Source organism: Dendropsophus ebraccatus, chromosome 12 (assembly GCF_027789765.1).
Source record: "Dendropsophus ebraccatus isolate aDenEbr1 chromosome 12, aDenEbr1.pat, whole genome shotgun sequence".
NCBI classification, from domain to species: domain Eukaryota; kingdom Metazoa; phylum Chordata; class Amphibia; order Anura; family Hylidae; genus Dendropsophus; species Dendropsophus ebraccatus.
The window spans coordinates 36441495-36460445 of NC_091465.1; positions in this window are offsets into that span (position 1 = coordinate 36441495).

Consider the following 18951-nt stretch of genomic DNA (forward strand, 5'->3'; position numbering starts at 1 on the left):
AATGGTAGTAAAATAAAACAAAGTAAAAAAAAAAATTGACAGGTTTACAGATTTGCTTTTTCACCTTCTTAATTTATTTTCAACCAAAGCCTTAGAAAAGTTAATACATGCGCTATAAAACATGAAGTGCTTATCATAGACTATAAGATCACTCCTAATGATATATTAGATGAGGTGACCTATAAAAATAAACATCATGATGAGCAACTCAGATCTACTTCACAATTTCCTTCTATAAATGCAGCAAAGCAAGATATTACATGGTGTGAACAGTGACTGCAACCAGAAAAGCTGGTCAGACAAAATAAGAATGCACCAGACTGTCCGGGTCCCGTCGCTGCTCACTGCTACGGTCCTGCCCGCCCCTCCACCGCACTCCTCGCTGATCCCATGTATGCTCTTGCCCACCAGTGTACACACTTCTCGCGACCTCTGCTACTTCCTTCAGGCTGTCACTGCATTGTCACCTCTGTCCACCAAGTTGGGTGTGCATAAGTTTGCTGAGGATTTAAAGGGCTAGCATGTTCCAATATTATTCTGCCTTCTACCAATTCTGTTCCACTTGCATCCATTTAAGGTTGTTCCGCCTATTCCTCCTTACCTGAACGTTGTTGGATCCTAGTGTTCCTGGCTAAGGTATGTTCCTGTATTTATGATTTAGCTGCTATTCCATGCACCCTGACCTGTGTTAGTTCCTCGGATTACACATGTCAGCCTGACCCCTGACTATACCTCTTCTGTTGCTGACGCAGAATTTCTGGACTGCATCTGTAGCAGCCTGCCATGATCCTACGCTTGATTGACTACGCTGCTGCCTCATCCCCTCATGGTAACGTGCTAACTCTCTCAATGATGACCCAGCGAACTAACTTTAATGCTAGTTTTTTCCTTCTGTATTACTGAGCAGGGTTTCCCTTCTGTACAATGTCCACATTTTTCAATTGGGTTACATAGTTAGTACGGTTAAAAAAAGACACATGTCCATAAAGTTCAACCAAGGGGGACAGATGATGATAGGTTATATCCATTAATGTTATTTTGTTTTAAGAACTTGTCTAAGCCTGTGATGAAGCCCTCTACTTTTCTACTTTTTTTGCTGTGACCAGATCCTGGGCTAAACTGTTCAACAGATTCACAGTTCTTATGGTAAAGAAGACTTGTCGCCTCCGGAGGTTGAACCTTCTTTTCTCCAGGCGGAGGCAGTGCCCCCTTGTCCTTTGAGGGGGTTTTACCTGGAACATCTTTTCCCCATATTTCTTGCAGGAGCCATTTATATATTTATATACATTCATCATATCTCCCCTTAAATGTCTCTTCTCCAGACTAAACAAATTTATTTCTCTTAATCTCTCCTCATAACTAAGATGCTCCATTCCCCTTATTAGTTTGGTTGCCCATCTTTGTACCTTTCCAGCTCTAAAACATCCTTTCAATGAATCGAGTTCCAGAACTGGACGGCATACTCCAGATGAGGCCGCACCAAAGCTTTATAGAGCGGTAATATTATATCCCTGTCCCTTGAGTCCATGCCTGTTTTATACATGACAATAACCTGCTGGCCCTAGAAGCAGCTGACTGACATTGTGTGCTGTTCTGTAGTCTATTATCTACAAGTACACCCAGATCCTTCTCCATCAGTGACTATCCCAGAGTAACTCCCCATAGGACATATGATGCATGCGGGTTATTACACCACCTAGGACATATAATGCTGCAGGTTATTACTCCCCCTAGGACATATGAGGCATGTGGGTTATTAGTACCCAGATGCATAACCTTACATTTATAAACATTGAAACTCATTTGCCAAGTGGACGCCCCAAACACTCAGTGAGTCTAAGTCATCCTGTAACATCTGCACATCTTCCATAGACTGTACTGTTCTACAAAGCTTGGTGTCATCTGCAAAGATAGAAACATTGTTTTTAATTCCAGTCTCAATATCATTAATAAACAAGTTAAAGAGAAGGGGGCCCAGTACTGACCCTTGAGGTACACCACTTATTACCGGAGACCATTTGGAGTAGGAATCATTGACCATCACTCTCTGGGTACGATTATTAAGCCAGTTATTAATCCAGTTACAGACTAAACTTTCCAAATTCAAAGACCTTAACTTACCCATCAGATGCCCATGAGGGACTGTGTCAAACGCTTTTGCAAAATTAAGTAAACTATATCCACAGCCGCCCCACTATCCAGGCTTCTACTTACCTCTTCATATAAACATATTAGGTTGGTTTGACAGCTTCTGTCCTTAGTAAAACTATGCTGGTTATCACTTTTAATACTATTAGCCACTACATATTCCTGGATGTAGTCCCTTATAAGCCCCTCAAATAGTTTCCCCACAATGGACGTTAAGCTTACGGCACTATAGTTAACTGGAGAAGTCCTAGAGCCCTTTTTTGGCACCACATTTGGTTCACGCCAGTCCCTCAGCACAATACCAGTCACCAAAGAATCACTGAATATTTCATACAAGGGTAGAGAAATAGAATTACAGAGTTCACTAAGAACTCTGGGGTGTAATCCATCAGGCCCTGGGGCTTTGCTTATATTCAGTTTATTAAATTTATTTTGGACCATATTTATAGTAAGCCTGTTCAGTACATTACATGATGGGTTACCAGCAGTGACTCACTAATCCGCTATGGTCAGGGGTTGTCCTTCCTTCCTTTAAGGCTATGTTCACACTGCGTATGAATCCGTCCGTAGTGCGAACACCGAATATACGCACGTAGTTTTGAGGTTGATACGTTCGCTTGAAAGTATACGATATACGCCCGCACAGTGCACACTACGTATGAGCTTACGGACGGATCGTATACGGCGGCGTGAAAAATGAACAAGACCATTGTTTGAGGACGGAAATGTTGAAACTTACGGCCGCGGATTTCCATGCGGTCCCGTACAAAGTACTTATTTCAGCCAAATTGAACTTGATTTTTCGATCCAAAAGGTTCTGTGTGGTTTACGGGGCTGAGCGAAGATTTCCAAGTAAATGACCTGTTTCAGATCGCTTCGAAACAAGCTAGGGAAGCATAACCATACTACTGGCGTATGTTCGCGGTTCGTACGCATCCGGCCGCATATCTACTTTTCCTACGCCCGTAGTAAGACCTGCGTACGGATTCGTACGCAGTGTGAACATAGCCCCAAGGTGTATACCCATCTACCCATACTATTAGTTGGCTTACTTCAAACCAGAATAGTGTGCCACACGTTTGGCATATATTTGGAGCCTCCAAGCACTTATTGAAGACATGTTTTTTTGTACTTTAGTAATACTAAGGCCCATTTCACACAACACTTTATTCAGTCCGCATGTGCCAATGAGGATACCTTGATTTCTAAGGCCCCATACACACGCATAGTTATTAGAATCTGTAATCAAATGTGAAGGGTAGGGTACACATCCGCAATCCTGCCTGTAGTTGTGGGTCTGAGACTATGGAGAGAAATACAGATGTGTGAATGGAGCCTTAGGGGGACATTTATTAAGTCCGGTGTTTTTTACGCCGGACTTATAAATGTCCCCGCATCTCCGGCGCTACGGGGATTTATGTAGAGGCGGACTGCCTCTACATAAATCCCGTGCGCTCTGGTGCGCACCGCCGAAAACCTACGCCAGCTGAGGAATGAAGTAGGTTTTCGGCGTATCTTTTTGCGGAACGGATGGTGAAACTCTGAGTCCGCGCCCTCCGTTCCGCCCCTTCACCCCCCCTCCCCACCCCCCGGCGTACTCGTCGGAAAGTGCCGATTTGCGAATATTTTATTCGCAAATCGGCCATTTGCGAATAAAATATTGCGCAAATCGGCAATTTCCGCCAAAAACCCCCGGGCCGCACGATGATACATGTCCCCCTAAGTCTATAGAAAAAGAGGCTCTAAAATTAAATGGGAAGTACCATGAAAATAAGAACAGGCAAGCCAGCAGGGGGGTGCAGGAAATTAATAAACTATATATACCTACCTGTTCCGTGCCTCCCACTGATGGCCCCGGCTGTCATTTTCTGCTGGAATCCGTGTATGACATGGCCCTACTGAGCAATTGCCTGCTCAGGCAGTCGGTGACTGGGGCGGGACACCGTTCCAGTCACTTATTGACTGAAGAACTGCAGAAGGCAGATGGCTGTCACTTGGACATGGTAGCAGGGCTACAGGGCAGGAGGAAAGGGACATTTATTTTGTTTATTATGTTGCCTTTTAGCTTTTTTTTTTTTTTTTTTTTTAACATTGTGGGACTTCTCCATTAATTTCCATAGAGGATTCAAGCAGTTACTACAATAGAGGTCAGAGAGCAATGATGCTGTGAGCTCTGCTGTCAAGGGGTTTGAGGCCATACACAGTGGGTAATAAGTCATATGAGGCATACGTGACACTGCCGTAATTCTGTACTGGTTAGAGCTCCTTTTATAGTCAAGTGTCACAAAGTTTGGTTAAAAAAAAAAAAGTGTTTACAGTTGCGTTTTATGTAATTTTTTTTTTTTTTTTCAGGAACCAGTAAGCTCATCCCAGCCTTACAGTGGCAAGTGCAAAGACTGGGGAGTGTAGTCTGGAACAGTGAGAAGCATGTACACCCACAAATGTAATGGGGCTGAGTATATTGTATTATTTCATGTCATTCATGATGTGTGGTTCTCTTTGTTTTCTATACAACTGCAAGCAATCCTTCTACATTATGCTAATTCCATGATTTATCATTAGGCACAAAATAAAAAGTTAAATGACAAATCCGTTTATACTACATCTATAATTAATCACTTGTGTGTTACTCGGTGCAGTATGTAAATGAACCATCTTCTCTGTATGTAGGATGCAGACTATTTTGGGAATATCTCAGCGCAATATATCTACATAATAAAAATAATTACATTTTATAAGAATTATGCGAAGCATTGAAATGATATTAGTTGCTTCAAAAAAAAAAAAAAAGGACACAGCAAATGTTTTGTCTCCTAACACTTGTCTATGATAGAGACATTTAAAAGGTGACAGTGCCATCTTGTGGTAAATGTAGATAATAGCACAGGACATTTTTCCATTTGACAGTGGTGATATACTGACACCCTGTGGTGAAGTTGGAAACTTTTACAAGATAGCAATAACTGAAGTCACAGTGATTTCTATTATTATTTTTAATAATATTATTATTTATTTTTAAAGCAACCTTGATCAAAAACACATTACATGAATAAGATACATGGTGCATGAGTAGAGAGCCCTGAAAGGGCTTACTATCTATAAGGTATAGGGGGAGAAACAGAAGGTAAAGTGCAGTCTGCCAAAGTGTGGTGCAGAATTATTGTAGGTTCTAGCCTAGTTTGAAGAGATGGTTTTCAGGTTACTTTTGAAGGACTTGATGGTGGATGAGAGCCGGATGTGTCGAGGTAGTGAGTTCTAGAGCATGGGGGAGGCTCGGGCAAAGTCTTGGAGGCGGTTGTGTGAGGTAAGAACAAGGGGGGAGCACAAAAGGAGGTTGTTGAAGCAACAAAGGTTGCGTGAGGGACGGTAGCAGGATATCAGGTCAGAGATGTATGTGGGGGCAGGTTGGGGATGGCCTTGTACATTATGGTCAACAATTTAAAATTAATACGTTGACCAATGCGGAGCCAGTGAAGGGATTGGCAGAAGGGAGAGGCAGTAGCAGATTGAGGGGAGAGGTGGATAAGCTGGGCAGCAGAGTTAAGGATAGACTGGAGGGGAGCAGGGGTGTTAGATGGAAAGCCAGAGAGGAGGAAGATAATGAGAGCATGTACCATAGTTTTGTTGAGTCAGAGTTGAGAAAAGAGCGGATTCGGGAAATGTTTTTGAGGTGAAGGCAGCAGGAGATGGTCAGTAATGTGACTTCTAAACACTTTGTTAATCTACATTTTTTGCCACTCCCAACCCCATAACCCAAACTCTGCAGATGGCAAGAAAGGGAGAGAACATTAAAATCTATAACTTCTAGCCTCGGGTGTTGCTTTAATATTGTTTATTGACCTTCCAGTTATAGGGGTTTTCTGGGCAAAAAATACTTAGGCGCTATCCACACGTATGTCTTGGCTAATGTGAGGGAGTATGTTGCAGGCTTGTGAACTCTATGCGCTATGGCAGGTGGGTGCCAAATGGTATCTGCAGCCAACACCTGTCAGTAATGACTGAAATCAGAGATCACACCAGTGCCGGTCATTTCATTGTTTGAAATGGTTGTGATCAAAAGTGGTTATGGAATGTAAGGCTATGTTCACAAATGGTGTTTAGTTAACTATGCATTTTGCAGCAATTTTGATACTATTTTTCAATTGTGCAATTAGCGGTAAATTGGCAGCAAATCTATGGCAAAAATGTACAACTAATGCTAAAAATCGTCATGTGTTAACATAGCCAAAACAGTATGATCTGATGGCCTTAAGAAAGCACAACAAGCTTATTTTCATGATTTACAGTACTATATATATTTAGGATGCCTGGCTGTGGGGGTTGCAATCATTATTTTTCTTTAATAGACCCCAAATATAAGGGTTAAGTCAACTGGCACACCCAAGAATGTGGACTGGCCTGGCAGGAGTGGTATCATAGATTTATGGTCTCTGTATATGGAGTTGCAGGCTTCAAGGGACCTTGCTCTGTAAATGACACTTGGAGCTATCATGATTACGGCCCACTTGCATAGAGGGGAGAAAAAAATGGATTTAAATGATACAAATCGAGAGTTCTCAGTAGTTAGCCTCCCTACCTGCCCCGATGTATACATTTTTCAAGGACTAACACTGTGAGACCTCAATAAAATTATTCAAAATTATTCAAATGTGGTGAGTGCCGCTTCAGTCCTTGTACTATCTACTGTATTTACCTTTCAACTGGACCGTTGAAAAGTACATGCACTGACACAGTAGCCTAGGATAATACGTTTTGCCGTGTCTATTGCGCCTGAGCCACCTCGGGTCATCTAGCACTTGTGCGGTATTGTAGCCAGGGCTGAATAGGAGAAATCCAGCCTGGGGGCAGATCTGAAGACTAGAGGGCAGGTTAAAAAAGGAGGAGATTCGTTGAAGGCCTAGGGCATCCAAGCCACTTTAAGAATAAAAGATCTTGTTTCACCCCAACCACAGCACCAGGCAGATTTTGAATGACATGACCCAGAGGGATTTACTGTCAGCAAATGAATGATATCACTAGTTTGGGGTTGGTTGGTAAGTACAGATTTGCTTTAAGTCATCCCACAGCACAGTGCAAACCTGTTCACCATCGGTAGTGTGTCATGGTATAGCAGGTGCTTATGCTGTGCTGTGATTGGCCAGAGAAGTCAGGGAAAGAAATCCCTATGTGTGTACTACTGCTTTGGTTTTATCCCCTTAATGTAGAGAAGGAGAAATAGCTGTGCACCATGGAGCGATCTGTCAGGGGCTCAATAACAGCAGTAAGTGAGTAATGTCCCTGCACAGGGTGCTGTCTATTGCACCTGAGCAAGTAACTCCCTCAGGTTGACACAAGTGGGAGACAATGTATTTTTGTGTTTTTCCACTAGGTGCCACTACTGCCTTTGTCTAACCTTATGGACAGCTTGCTGTTTTCTGACCACTTACAGATGTGTGTGCTTTCCTTCTTATTCTATCCTATCCTCTCTTTCTCCACACACACAGCCCCACCACTCACAGGAGGGTTTAGACAGCCCCTGTAGGAGGAGTTGGTTCTTGGTGGGAGGAAGTAGTCAGTTATAGTCACATTCTCAGTGTGAGAGGACACAGAGGAGTCTCTTCTGAAGTTAAGCCAGGGCCTACCTTTGGACAGGTCCCCTGTCAGGGACACAGGACAGCAACTTAAGACTTGCTTTCTTATGCAAGTAACTACTTAATTATGCAGTGATAAGTTTCCACAAGGGGAGAAAAGCCAAACAGGTATACACTTTGCCCATGCCAGGAATCTCTTCAAAACTGCAGGAAAGTTACCTGAAGCTATAGGAACTGACCCCAGTGGGACAAAGCTACAGAATGTCTACGTATCCCACTGCGCAGTGCAAGACAACCGGAAATGACCGGGAGTCTGCTTCACCCAGAAAATCAAGGACTGGGACTCATACTATCCACCTAGGATGGGTAGCCCGCAACTAGCGAGCATAAGGTTGTCAAGGACTAACAAGTCATCCGTGAGTACGATTAGTCTTTTCACCTCTTCTGGTCACTCAAACCGTTTCGGAAAAGCACATTACTACATTGGGCAGGGCCCCCTTGGCAACTCCTCTCCTCTCCCTCTACTGCAAAGCACCTACTACTACAACCACCTGCTTTCTACCACAACTGTGAGCACCTAAGTTATTGCCAACTGTAACAATTGTATTGCACTGGACTGTATCCAGATATCCGTTTACTTGTATTGCACTACAGTTACCTCCAGTAAACTTTTCTGTTTTTGCTAATGCACCAGACTCTGGCTTCCTCCTTGTGCAACTGCACCTACACACACCTGTACACTTGGGTTACCTTTTCTTACTGTGTTGTTGCCGTGCCTTAAGGGGTGGGTCCGATACCACTCCAGGCTACCGTGACAAGTGCCCAAATGACCCTATACCCACACAGCTACCACACCACCAAACCAGCTGACCCGGCAGGGGGAAACACCATCAACTCCTTGCATTACCCGACCTGGCATGAGCGTACCACAAGTGCACTGAAATCACCTTTTCACCAGTCTGAACATTTAATCTAACAAAACCTTGATTTTTTTATTTTTAAAATTGAATGGTACATTTTAAGTGTCCTTTGTGGGAAAAATCTACCCAGTCAGATCTCATAGTCCTCGCCTACCCAGTCAGAATATCTTGATCAGCCCATGAGCTGCTCCCTCTCCTTTACAGTGCTTTATAAGCAACAGATAAAACCAATAGTCCAATTGGTCCAACTGGTCATATAGAACTGCAGTCCTAATACATACAGTGATATGAATGTCTTATATTCATGAGCACCAGTTACCTACGTAATGGATCTATGGTTTTCTCTGTAATAGACGGTGAGGCTGGCACTGATGGCAGTGTAATAGGGAATGTTGATTGCTATGTTTCTGTTTATATCAGAATAGCGACAGATGATTTTGTGTGTTAAGGGTCCCATTACCCTTATTATCCAGGACTCCAGAACACTGTGAGTTCTCCACTGGTTAAATCATCATCAGTCATATGAACAATGACACTATGTATCCCCTACTCCACTTCTGTCAAGCAGCCCTGCCTTATTTGTAATTTATTTCAAAGCAAAGTGATTGGTTTCCTTCATCTCGGCATCTGTTTTACTTAATTGCACATGTAACCTAAATACTCATAAATTCCTCGGGAGGTTTCAGTGTCATTTATGGGGTCAACTGGTGACAGAAAACAGAAAGTTTATCTTCTTCCTCTATGTGGCTTTCTCTCCTCACATTGGTGAAGGTTCTGCTTTAACTCAATACAGAAAAGATCTCACTCTAGCATTCCGTAGAGGTAAAAATCATTCCTTCACTCCATCAATTGAAAAAACATGGACAGTTATTTTAAAAAAAATTATATATATATATATATATATATATATATATATATATATATATATATACATATATATAACACAGTATATATGCTTATGCGTTTCTGGCCGCTATGGCCCTTAAAACGGTACTCCAGCGGGAAAAAAAATCTTTTGAATAAACTGGTGTCAGAAAGTGATATAGATTCATAATTTACTTCAATTTATAAATAAGTCCTTAACTGCTGTATGTCCTGCAGGTAGTGGTGTATTCTTTCCTGTGTGACACAGTGCTCTCTGCTGCCACCTCTGTCAATGACATGAACTGTGCAGGGCAGTAGCTAATTTCCCATAGAAAACCTCTCCTTCTCTGGACAGTTACTGAAATGGACAGAGGTGTCAGCAAAGAGCACTGTGTCAGACAGGAAAGAAAACACCACTTCCTGCGGGACATACAGCAGCTGATAAATACTGGAAGACTTGAGATTTTTAAACAAAAGTAAATTATAAATCTGTATAACTTTCTGAAACCAGTGGATTTGATTATTTTTTTTTTTTTTTTGCTGGAGTACCCCTTAAATACAAGCAGATAATTTTGCAGAAAGGAGTTTCCAGATGTGTTCCGTGCTTTTACTTTTTAATATAACATCATTAAAACAAATGTACAAACCGCCCACATTATAATCCGCCACTGTCAGTGACACAGGGCCGCACTTACAGTGAAGTTACCATTGAGGTGGGGGCCGCAAACTAGTGTCCCGAGGGCCGCAGTTGGCCCGCGGGCCGTGAGTTTGAGACCCCTGCTATAAACAGAGAATGGGTAATAAAGGAAAGACTGAGATTTCTCCTCTTTTCCAATCCATTCCTGGCTTTGTTTTAAAAAAAATTGTCAGATAATCTGTCTGTGTAATAGGGCCCTTAGTGTCCGTACATTTTCAACATCCATGTGTTTCCTGCAAGGAGGAGGTCAGATGCCTCCAGACTGCGGGCTGGACAAACTGGACTTTTATAGAGACGTGCACATAAAACAGAACACATATGAGCTGCCCGTGTACCCTCAATGTATTGTACACCAGCTAAGGCTGCGATTACACACACAGATAATTGACCAATTTATCTGACAGATTTTTGAAGCCAAAGCCAGGAATGGATTTGAAAATAGTGGAAATCTTTAAGACCTGTTCTCTGTTTATAGTCTGTTCCTGGCTTTGGCTCAAAAAATCTGTCAGATAATTTGTTGGTGTAATAGGGTTTTTAGAGCTAGTGTAGATTTCAGCTACAATTTAAGCTGCCCACAGCCATACTCCCTTCCTGCCTCCTTGGCAAGAATGTCACAGAATTTTATTAGTGACATGAAAGGTACTGCATTGTGAGATACTGCATCTGTTTAGCAAAGCAAACTTGTATTTTTGCGCTAAATCTTTACACCACCCAAACATCCATGAGTATATTCTTCAGTGCATAGGGATCTGTCCAATAATATATTAGTTTAAAGTGATATTGTCACCCCCTTTTCATATAAGGAGTTCTCAGCATTCTTAAGATTATATTCTGGACCTTTCATATCTTACCATATAAAGGATTTCTTGCATGTTATTGTTCGTGGACAGTGCTGTATGGGTGGGGCTTCACGTCTGTCATGCCCCATATCCCCGCCTACATCGGACCCGCCCCTCTGTAACGTCATTGGCACCTAAGTTCCACCCCCTCCGCAGTGTCATCAGAATGCGTTGACCTAGAGGCTTAAGCCCCGCCTCCTCATCCTCACAGAGGAGGCAGGTCCTATGCCTCTAGATTGGACCATTTTGATAACGTTGATGGGGGGCAGACCTAAGCCTAATGGCGGCACTGAGGGGCGGGGCCTATGACAGATGTAGGTGGGGATATGGAGCATGGCTCTGAAGCCCCACCCATACGGCACTGTCCAGCAACAATAAAATGCATTTTTGAGGGGAGATACTACAATGAAATCCTTTAAAAGGTAAGATATTAAATCTCCAGAAAATAAGCTTAGGTCCCGTTCCCACTGAGCAAAGCTAGCAGAATTCCGCAACGGAATTGTCCGCCGCGGAATGCCGTTAGCCTCCCGCTCATAATGGGAGTCTATGGGAGGCGCGCGCTCCTGCCCTGTCCGCGCTGAAGAATGAACATGTTCATTCTTCAGCGCGTACAGAGCAGCAGCGCGCGCCTCCCATAGACTCCCATTATGAGCGGGAGGCTAACAGAATTCCGCAGCGGACAATTCCGTCACGGAATTCCGCTAGCTTTGCTCAGTGGGAACGGGGCCTTAAAGAGGATGCACCACCAGGTACATCCTCTTTAACCTGACACACGGTGCTGCGATCCGTTTTTCGAACCGCGGCCCGGTTCCCGTGTATGGCGCCGTTCTATGCCGGAGGTAGGCCGGCCTGCCCCCAGTGGGAGGGAATTCCCTCTCCTGTATGACGCTGCTCTGTTATAATCAATGGAGCCGCGTCATAGAGGGGAGGGAATTCCCTCCCACTGGGGGCGGGCCGGCCTACCTCCAGTGCTTGAGCACCGGCAGGTAAACGTGGAAAGAACAGCGCCGTACACGGGAACCGGGACGCAGTTTGAAAAACGGACCACGGCACCAGCTTCCCTGTGACAGCGCCGTTCTATCCCCGTGTCAGGTTAAAGAGGATGTACCTGGTGGTACCGTACATCCTCTTTAAGAAGGGTGCTGAGAACTTATAGAAAGGGAGTGGGTGACAATATCACTTTAACAGCACACCCAGTGGCGTAGCTACCACGGTCGCAGCGGTCGCCGCCGTGACCGGGTCGCTACCAAGGGGGAGCCCGCGAGGCCCCCCCTTGCCACTGTACTGCTCCCCTCCCACTCCCTCTTGTGATCGCAAGCAATGTTTTGCCTGCGATCACAAGAGGCAGGCTGGGACGGCCCCCGGCTGACTTGCGGGGCTGGGAGCATCAGGTAGGCATAAAAACAGGTCCCACGAAGCCCCGCTACCGCCGCGGGAAGCCCGCCAGCGCGCCTGACTAGAAGACTAGAGGAACCATTCAGGTGAGTATAGATGTTTTTGTTTTTAAGGGCATGATGGGGGTGTAGTGGTATGATGATGGGGGGTGTAGTGGTATGATGAAGGAACAAGAGGATGATGGGGGGTGTAGTGGTATGATGATGGAACAAGAGGATGATGAGGGGTGTAGTGGTATGATGAAGGAACAAGAGGATGATGGGGGGTGTAGTGGTATGATGATGAAGGAACAAGAGGATGATGAGGGTGTAGTGGTATGATGAAGGAACAAGAGGATGATGGGGGGTGTACTGGTATGATGAAGGAACAAGAGGATGATGGGGGGTGTAGTGGTATGATGATGGAACAAGAGGATGATGGGGGGTGTAGTGGTATGATGAAGGAACAAGAGGATGATGGGGGGTGTAGTGGTATGATGAAGGAACAAGAGGATGATGAGGGGTGTAGTGGTATGATGATGGAACAAGAGGATGATGGGGGTGTAGTGGTATGATGAAGGAACAAGAGGATGATGGGGGGTGTAGTGGTATGATGATGATGGAACAAGAGGATGATGGGGGGTGTAGTGTTATGATGATGGAACAAGAGGATGATGGGGGGTGTAGTGGTATGATGAAGGAACAAGAGGATGATGGGGGTGTAGTGGTATGATGAAGGAACAAGAGGATGATGAGGGGTGTAGTGGTATGATGAAGGAACAAGAGGATGATGAGGGGTGTAGTAGTATGATGATGAAGGAACAAGAGGATGATGGGGGTGTAGTGGTACGATGATGAAGGAACAAGAGGATGATGAGGGGTGTAGTGGTATGATGATGATGGAACAAGAGGATGATGGGGGGTGTAGTGGTATGATGAAGGAACAAGAGGATGATGGGGGGTGTAGTGGTATGATGATGATGGAACAAGAGGATGATGGGGGGTGTAGTGGTATGATGATGGAACAAGAGGATGATGGGGTGTAGTGGTATGATGATGATGTAACAAGAGGATGATGAGGGGGTAGTGGTATGATGAAGGAACAAGAGGATGATGGGGGTGTAGTGGTATGATGAAGGAACAAGAGGATGATGGGGGGTGTAGTGGTATGATGAAGGAACAAGAGGATGATGGGGGGTGTAGTGGTATGATGATGATGGAACAAGAGGATGATGGGGGGTGTAGTGGTATGATGAAGGAACAAGAGGATGATGAGGGTGTAGTGGTATGATGATGGAACAAGAGGATTATGGGGGGTGTAGTGGTATCATGATGAAGGAACAAGAGGATGATGGGGGGTGTAGTGGTATGATGATGAGGGAACAAGAGGATGATGGGGGGTGTAGTGGTATGATGATGGAACAAGAGGATGATGGGGGGTGTAGTGGTATGATGAAGTAACAAGAGGATGATGAGGGGCAGTGGCGTAGCTATCAGGGTCGCAGCGGTCGCCGCTGCGACCCGGCCCGCCATGAGGGGGGGCCCGCGAGGCCCCCCCTCGCCACTGCACTCTCTTGTGACCGCAAGCATAATTTTGCTTGCGGTCACAAGAGTTCTATGTTCCCCGACTGATGCGCGGCTGCCGGGGGTGTCCCGTCCTATTCCCGGCAGCGCGGCGAATCAGTAAGCTCCCAATGCCGGCTGGGGCCCTGACTTCCGGCACAGGAAGCGCACGTCAGAGACGCTTCCTGTGCCGAAAGTCCCAGCCCCGGCGTACAGGGAGTTCACTGATGCGTGGTGCTGCCGGGGATAGGACGGGACACCCCCGGCAGCCGCGCATCAGTCGGGGACCGGACCAGGAGGCGAGAGGTTCGACGTGGGAACGGATGGCAGGTGAGTTTTTTTTTGTTTTTTTGTTATCTGCTGTGCACAGGGGGAGGAGAGGAGGGGGGTAATCTATCAGAAGGGAGGAGAGGGAAGCCATTTATAATGGGGGGAGGGAGAGGGAAGCCATCTATAATGGGGGGAGGGGGAAGCCATCTATAATGGGGGGAGGGAAGCCATCTATAATGGGGGGAGGGAGAGGGAAGCCATCTATAATGGGGTGGGGAGAGGGAAGCCATCTATAATGGGGGGGGAGAGGGGAGCCATCTATAATGGGGGGAGGGAAGCCATCTATAATGGGGGGGGGAGAGGGAAGCCATCTATAATGGGGGGGGGGGGGAGAGGGAAGCCATCTATAATGGGGGGGGAGAGGGAAGCCATCTATAATGGGGGGAGGGAGAGGGAAGCCATCTATAATGGGGGGGGAGAGGGAAGCCATCTATAATGGGGGGGAGGGAGAGGGAAGCCATCTATAATGGGGGGGGGGGGGAGAGGGAAGCCATCTATAATGGGGGGAGGGAGAGGGAAGCCATCTATAATGGGGGGAGGGGGAAGCCATCTATAATGGGGGGAGGGGGAGGGAAGCCATCTATAATGGGGGGGGGAGAGGGAAGCAATCTATAATGGGGGGGGGAGAGGGAAGCCATCTATAATGGGGGGAGGGGGAGGGAAGCCATCTATAATGGGGGGAGGGGGAAGCCATCTATAATGGGGGGAGGGAAGCCATCTATAACGGGGGAGGGAGAGGGAAGCCATCTATAAGAAGGGGGAGAGGGAAGCCATCTATAATGGGGGGAGGGGGAAGCCATCTATAATGGGGGGAGGGAGAGGGAAGCCATCTATAATGGGGGGAGGGAGAGGGAAGCCATCTATAATGGGGGGAGGGGGAAGCCATCTATAATGGGGGGAGGGAGAGGGAAGCCATCTATAATGGGGGGAGGGAGAGGGAAGCCATCTATAATGGGGGGAGGGGGAAGCCATCTATAATGGGGGGAGAGGGAAGCCATCTATAATGGGAGGAGGGGGAAGCCATCTATAATGGGGGGAGGGGGAAGCCATCTATAATGGGGGGAGGGGGAAGCCATCTATAATGGGGGGGAGGGAGAGGGAAGCCATCTATAATGGGGGGAGGGAGAGGGAAGCCATCTATAATGGGGGGGGGAGAGGGAAGCCATCTATAATGGGGGGAGGGGGAAGCCATCTATAATGGGGGGAGGGGGAGGGAAGCCATCTATAACGGGGGGAGAGGGAAGCCATCTATAATGGGGGGAGGGGGAAGCCATCTATAATGGGGGGAGGGAGAGGGAAGCCATGTATAATGGGGAGGGGGAGAGGGAAGCCATCTATAATGGGGGGAGAGGGAAGCCATCTATAATGGGGGGAGGGAGAGGGAAGCCATCTATAAGAAGGGGGAGAGGGAAGCCATCTATAATGGGGGGAGGGAGAGGGAAGCCATCTATAATGGGGGGGGGGAGGGAAGCCATCTATAATGGGGGAGGGGGGGAGAGGGAGGCCATCTATAATGGGGGAGGGGGGGGAGAGGGAAGCCATCTATAAGAAGGGGGAGAGGGAAGCCATCTATAAGAAGGGGGAGAAGGAAGCCATCTATAATGGGGGGAGGGAGAGGGAAGCCATCTATAATGGGGGAGGGGGAAGAGGGAAGCCCTCTATAAGAAGGGGGAGAGGGGAGAGGGAAGCCATCTATAATGGGGGGAGGGAGAGGGAAGCCCTCTATAAGAAGGGGGAGAGGGAAGCCATCTATAATGGGGGGAGGGAGAGGGAAGCCATCTATAAGAAGGGGGAGAGGGAAGCCATCTATAATGGGGGAGGGAGAGGGAAGCCATCTATAATGGGGGGAGGGGGAAGCTATCTATAATGGGGGGGAGAGGTTAATTTTAGAAGCAAGGGGAAATGGGAAGAAGACGTGGGGAAGCTGACGGACAATCAGTGGAGTAGAATTTATGAGGGGATAAATCTGGCCTCTAGCTATCTATAATGGGGGGGAGAGGGAAGCCATCTATAATGGGGGGAGGGGGAGGGAAGCCATCTATAATGGGTGGAGGGGGAAGCCATCTATAATGGGGGGAGGGGGAGGGAAGCCATCTATAACGGGGGAGGGGGAAGCCATCTATAATGGGGAGAGGGAGAGGGAAGCCATCTATAATGGGGGGAGGGGGAAGCCATCTATAATGGGGGGAGGGGGAAGCCATCTATAATGGGGGGAGGGAGAGGGAAGCCATCTATAATGGGGGGAGGGAGAGAGAGGGAAGCCATCTATAATGGGGGGGGGAGCCATCTATAATGGGGGGAGGGGGAAGCCATCTATAATGGGGGGAGGGAGAGGGAAGCCATCTATAATGGGGAGGGGGAGAGGGAAGCCATCTATAATGGGGGGAGAGGGAAGCCATCTATAATGGGGGAGGGGGAAGAGGGAAGCCCTCTATAAGAAGGGGGAGAGGGGAGAGGGAAGCCATCTATAATGGGGGGGAGGGAGAGGGAAGCCATCTATAAGAAGGGGGAGAGGGAAGCCATCTATAATGGGGGAGGGAGAGAGAAGCCATCTATAATGGGGGAGGGGGGGGGAGGGAAGCCATCTATAAGAAGGGGGAGAGGGAAGCCATCTATAATGGGGGGAGGGAGAGGGAAGCCATCTATAATGGGGGAGAGGGAAGCCATCTATAAGGGAGTGGGGAGAGGGAAGCCATCTATAATGGGGGAGGGGAGAGGGAAGCCATCTATAATGGGGGGAGGGAGAGGGAAGCCATCTATAATGGGGGAGAGGGAAGCCATCTATAATGGGGGGAGAGGGAAGCCATCTAAGAAGAGGGAAGCCATCTATAAGGGAGGGGGAGGGAGAGGGAAGTCATCTATAAGGGAGGGGGGGAGAAGGAAGCCATCTATGGGGGAGTGGGGGGCCATCTGTAAGCAGGGGGGAAAGGGAGCCATCTATAAGAAGGGGGGAGAGGGGAGCCATCTATAAGGGGGTATAAGTAAGGGGGGAGAGGGGAGCCATCTATAAGGGGGTATAAGTAAGGGGGGAGAGGGCCCATAAGGAGGCTACACAGAGGGGGGCATATACTATAAGGGGGATCACATAGTGTCAGCCTACCCACTAAATGAGGGCATATAGGGACCAATACAGATGTGCAGTTAGTAGAGAGATAAGGATGGTGCCTAATGGAGTGAGGAGCCTAATATGTTTGTCTGGCAGATTCTGATGATTCGTGGCTCGGAGAAGTTCTCATAACGGCCCAGGACGGATGGAGAAGAAAATTAAAACGACTCTGATCAGAGAAGACGCCCCTTGTGAGTCACCTGATATAACTGCACTATAATGTATATGGTGTACAGAGCCTGTGTAGGGCTGGGTCAGCCTCTATATGACTGGATGAGGTGATAGTGATCTGTGTACAGTGGATTATTCAGTAGCAGCGGCGGTGTTAGTCAGTAAGTGGTGGTAATATTTGTTACTTTTATCTGGTACTGTGTTTTATTGGTCTCAGTATGGATTTGGTCAGTAACAATATGGTGGTGATGGTAGTGGGTGTGGTGTAGCGGTAATATTTCCGTCCTATATACTGGTAATATTGGTCTCAGTGTACAGGATTTGGTCAATAACAGTATGGCGGTAATATGTATGGTGATAAAATGTTCTCTTCCTATAGGCTGGTGTTATTGGTAATATCGGTCTTGGTTGTGAAAAGGGGGGGGGGCAAGTTGACCTCTCGCACCAGGGCCCAGGAGACATTAGCTACGCCCCTGATGAGGGGTGTAGTGGTATGATGAAGGAACAAGAGGATGATGAGGGGTGTAGTGGTATGATGATGATGGAACAAGAGGATGATGGGGGGTGTAGTGGTATGATGAGGGAACAAGAGGATGATGAGGGGTGTAGTGGTATGATGATGATGTAACAAGAGGATGATGAGGGGGTAGTGGTATGATGAAGGAACAAGAGGATGATGAGGGGTGTAGTGGTATGATGAGGGAACAAGAGGATGATGAGGGGTGTAGTGGTATGATGATGATGTAACAAGAGGATGATGAGGGGGGTAGTGGTATGATGAAGGAACAAGAGGATGATGAGGGGTGTAGTGGTATGATGAAGGAACAAGAGGATGATGAGGGGGTAGTGGTATGATGATGGAACAAGAGGATGATGGGGGTGTAGTGGTATGATGATGGAACAAGAGCATGATGGGGGTGTAGTGGTATGATGATGATGTAACAAGAGGATGATGAGGGGTGTAGTGGTATGATGATGATGAAACAAGAGGATGATGAGGGGGTAGTGGTATGATGATGGAACAAGAGGATCATGGGGGGTGTAGTGGTATGATGATGATGGAACAAGAGAATGATGAGGGGTGTAGTGGTATGATGATGATGGAAGAAGAGGATGATGAGGGGTGTAGTGGTATGATGATGATGGAACAAGAGGATGATGAGGGGTGTAGTGGTATGATGATGGAACAAGAGGATGATGAGGGGTGTAGTGGTATGATGATGATGGAACAAGAGGATGATGAGGGGTGTAGTGGTATGATGGTAAAGGAACAAGAGGATGATGAGGGGTGTAGTGGTATGATGATGGAACAAGAGGATGATGGGGGGTGTAGTGGTATGATGATGATGGAACAAGAGGATGATGAGGGG